Here is a 4,505-nt window from a genome sequence, read left to right on the forward strand (position 1 = left end):
AAGAGCCGACAGCAAACCAAACCTCATGATCCTGTTCAGTGCAGTCGTAAAAGATCATGAACAATGTATGAAAACTAAATGTTTAATTATTTCTCATTTAAACCCTCAAGAGCGGTGGTGAGTTGTCACGCATGTTCAATTCATAATCAATTATGAATACTACACTTAGTCCTATGCATACCTAATGAATGAGGCGTACTTCCTTTCAATCAGATGCTCTCTAAACCTCCACAGGGAGAGAGGCAGGAACCTCCAGAGGGCTGGAAGCTGGATGCTCTCACGAAGCTGGAAACGATGCCTCCCGTGGGGCCTGGAGGGAAAGTACAGGGAGCCGGCAGTGTGCGGGGATGGAAAAGCTTTGGCACTGGCGCAGGCTCTCGTCACCATTCAAACCAGTCCGATTACACACTGGTGGAGCACGCCGCTTTGTTTACTGTATAGGAGGCACTGCGGGGAAGAGGACAGCAAGGACGGAGAGACCTCGAGAACCAAATGAGAGGCGGCTCGTTATGTGTTCCATCTGAGTGACACCTGAGTGACCTTTTTAACATTCGTTTCAAAAAATATATTGAATCTTCAATTATTTGAATCTTGAAATCAAAGAACATACTAGCAGATACATCCAAAGTGGTATACTCCAACTATTTAGTACTGATTATTCAACTCAATAGAGGATAGAAAAGCCAAAGTGTATGACACACCCCAGTACAAAACCCAAAGAATTTTGGGTTGCAGGAATTAGTTGATTGATTGACTGCTTGAAAGACAATTAGTCATCTGCTATTTTAATACTAATCTGGCTTTGGCCAATAAATGTTAGCTCCAGCTTCTCAAATGTGAAGATTTGTTGCCTTTCTTTGTCGTACCTGGACGAAGTTGAAGGCATCACTTTGCCCTTTGGAAGATTGTGACAGGCGGAAAAGGTTTTTTTTCAGCTTTCCACCATGGAGGATGGAGAAAAGCAGAAGATAGTCACATTTGAGAAGCTAGAACCAGCAGGTTATATTTTTTTTGCTTTACAAAATACTATAATTGTGTATTGATCATCGTCATTTTCTTTCAATCCACACTAATAACTAATAGTTTTATCTCTAGTACATACGTTCTGTCACTAGATAAAAGCTCTCCCGCTGTAGAGAAGACAGTGAGAACTGGCCTCTCATCCCACGGTGCACAGATCCCTTCATCTCAATCAAACTGCAACCATGAACCTGATCAATGCTCCAACGTGCACTGCTTTTACTTCCTCTTCATTTTTGCACAGCATCATCTTATTCGTTTCGCTTTCATTTCAGCACGCGGTCTCACTACTTCCCGTCCGTCTTCTCTCCGAGTGCCTCATCATCTTTTTTTTTTTTCAGTCTCCGCTATGCATGACGGGGAGTTTCCGGCAGTGGCGCCGCTCTCTATGAGCTCTGCTGCGGGTATGGGTGGAGGGTCTCTTCCCACACGTCTGGCAGATTCACATCCATTCCTTCAGAGGCCTTTCAGCTCTCCCAAAAAAAACTGACACTCGTGTGTCCGTCTATGTTGCGACGCAGGCTCTCGCAGTCGACTGCCTCCTACTGGAAGTCGCACAACATCATTCAGACTGCTTAACACATTTCAGATCTCACCACGGCATAATTGAGCAAACGTTGAGGATGTCTGAGTCTGGCCTAATGACTAGAGGAAGATTATATCTCTTTCAACCGTCCCCCTCGGCCAAGACTCAGAAGAAGGGCTGTCGCTTCGTATTCTAAATGAGCTCCTCTTATGAAGTATCTGCTCTATAATCCTCTGTTTAAAGTTTGTGTTTAGTGTATTTTTTTTAAAACTTTTTTTCTCTTCTAGACATGTCTGTACATTTTGAACCGTCAGAAATGAGTGTGGAAGTACTTCAGCAGTGCAACATTGTTCTTGGCACAACTTTAAGTGCAGCATACACGTCAACTGAGTGAGTAACGTACGGTCCTATCATATTCAAGATCCGTCGCCCCTGCCCTTCAGCTGTGAATTCATGGAATGAATGTAAAGTCCAACGATTAATGATTCATACCGGAGGTCATGGCATTACAGTAAGCCCCCCCGCTCCCTTCATGTATGCTGTCATGGTTTTGCTTCACATCAAGCGTCTGCGTAGGGCCTTCACTGTGATAACAGCTGTAACAACGAAGAGAGAGCCAGGTAATGTATTGCACACTGGTTTCATTCCACGCAAATGCACTTTTCCAAGCACACACACACACACAACCTTGACGAGATGAAAGGTTTCGGGTGGGGGAGCAACTTGAGCCCGGCCGTGCTTCATGTCCCGGCAGGATGTAGTTTGATCGTGTCACAGTGCCGCTACAGCTCTACGGGAAGGCCCGAATTAGCAGTGATTTCAACTTTGAGATAAGAAAGCAAACAACAGGCACTTTTTAAATGTGTTTTCTTTTTTTTCCAGGGTTGTTGTTTGGGGGAACGGGCATGCCCCTCAGCAGACACACCAACGCGCCGGATGCCCCCGTTGAGTGTTCTATCGTCTCGGAAGCTGCTTTATATCTAACAGATCATCCCTTTTATGTAACGCCCGTTAGCGCAGGCCCTTTTTGGCAAAACCCATGGAGCCAGCCACGCCATTTAGGGTAGTTTTTAAAACGAACTGCGTCTTCTGTCAAAGCCGGAGTGAAAACGTCTGCGGAAGGTATTTGGAGCCGCTAACAAGCTTTACTCCTCCGTCTTTGGTATCTCAGACCCAAAGAGATTAAGTGATCCGCTAACAGAGTAGAATGTAACGAGCTATTCCTTGTGGCGTGTTTGCAGTCCCCGAGGGTGTGTGTGTGTGTGTGTGTGTGTGTGTGTGTGCGTGTGTGTCAGTCGGGGGTGGGAACTGTAGTGAGAAACTTCATGTTGAGTGTCAGTGTGTTTTTGCTTGTGTGTGTGTGTGTGTGCTTGTGTGGCACAACCCCCCCCCCCCCTCGTTGTCAGCTGTGTGGGGTGACCTGCTGGGACATTCCCGGCCTGCGTGGCGACCGCCACACAGCTCCGGTCGCCCTGAATGCCACTGACCAGCAATAAACTCGCTGCCGGTCAAGCGAAGGGGAAATGACCGGGCCGACGAAGAAACAGGCCGACACGCTCATAAATAGTCACCAGGTGATGCACATAACCTCGCGTCAGATCATGCACGGAGGGGGTGTTTCCATCAGCGCTCACTTTGAAAAATTACTTCAAAGTCTATTTCCGTACCGTTGGCAATAAAGCGGAAATGTTTCCACTTGCTCCGGCTTCCAGGATCTGGACGCGTTTCAATTTCGAATGAAATTACTCCAGCTATCAAAAAGTTCTTGTCCTCCCTCAACAGAGTGCTCCTTCACAGCGGAGACAGAGGTTTCTATCGACTGAACAGAGCTGTGGAACAGAAAAACTTAGATTACTGGAAGAGTATGCCAAACAGCCTGTGCACTGTCCGCTTTCCCTGACTCCTGTCCTCAGTTGCCTGCTTCCTTTCAAACTGTGAAAATTGGCGGGTGTTTATAGTGGCGAGGCGGATTGTGACTGGCACACTCCACTCTCTCCATTTCCAAAATAAGGGCATGGAACTGAACTAGATTCAAGGTCACTTTGAATCCTTTTGAAAGGATCAAATGTTGGCAAAACAGCTTTTGTTTAAGATCAAACATGCCTTTTCAATTTCTAAATCTACAATGCTCAGGATAAAGCACCTACAGTCTGTGTTTTGAGACATTCTATACTTCAATTTAGAAATAAGGATATTTTTTCAGACCGGGTGAAGATCTTCGTAAACTCACCAACATCTCAGCACGTGGGTGAGCAGCCTAGCTTAGCATAACAAATTGAGTCAGCGGGACACAGCTACCCTGGCCCTGTCCAACAGATACAAGTAAAATTGCCTTTAATTTCCATACAAACAGAATTATGGTGTTAAGTGATGTGCAGGTCTATTTCTCGCAGCGGGTTTCTGGACTCCTGTCGCCACTGAGATGTTTCCAGGCAAACCAGTGGCGAAACAAACGGGTTAACAGGTGAGCTTAAAGATGCTCTTTTTTGTCTTTATGCTAAGCTAAGCTAATGGCCTGCTGGCTCTGGCTTTTGGTACCCATCTGCTCGTGTCATGGTATGAAAAGGTTTTCCCCCGAAATGTTGAACTGTTCCGTTGAAAAAAAAAACCGTCCAAGAACACCGTGGCATCTCTTTGCCTTTTGGGTTGACCTATAACGACCTCGCTTCCTCCCCTTATCTCCCCATGTCTCTCTCTCAAGCACACATGTAGGCACTTCAGTCCAATTTCCATTGTCATTTGAGAGGGGAGGGGTGGGAAACGAGGGGGAGGGAATGTTCTCCGGGCTTTGGAGGTGGTGACTCCTGCGGCTTTTAAAAAGACCTCTCCATCTACAGTAGTATGCTGCACCAACGGTGTGCATGTGTGTGTGTGTGTGCGTGCATGTGTGTGTGTTAAGTTGTACTTTGTCAGTATGTTTTTGTTTTCCTCATTAACTTCTTCATAGCTCACGGAGCCT

Source organism: Clinocottus analis, unplaced genomic scaffold (genome assembly GCF_023055335.1).
Source record: "Clinocottus analis isolate CAN_PGR_092001 unplaced genomic scaffold, fCliAna1.0.p SCAF_9, whole genome shotgun sequence".
Taxonomy (NCBI): Eukaryota; Metazoa; Chordata; class Actinopteri; order Perciformes; family Cottidae; genus Clinocottus; species Clinocottus analis.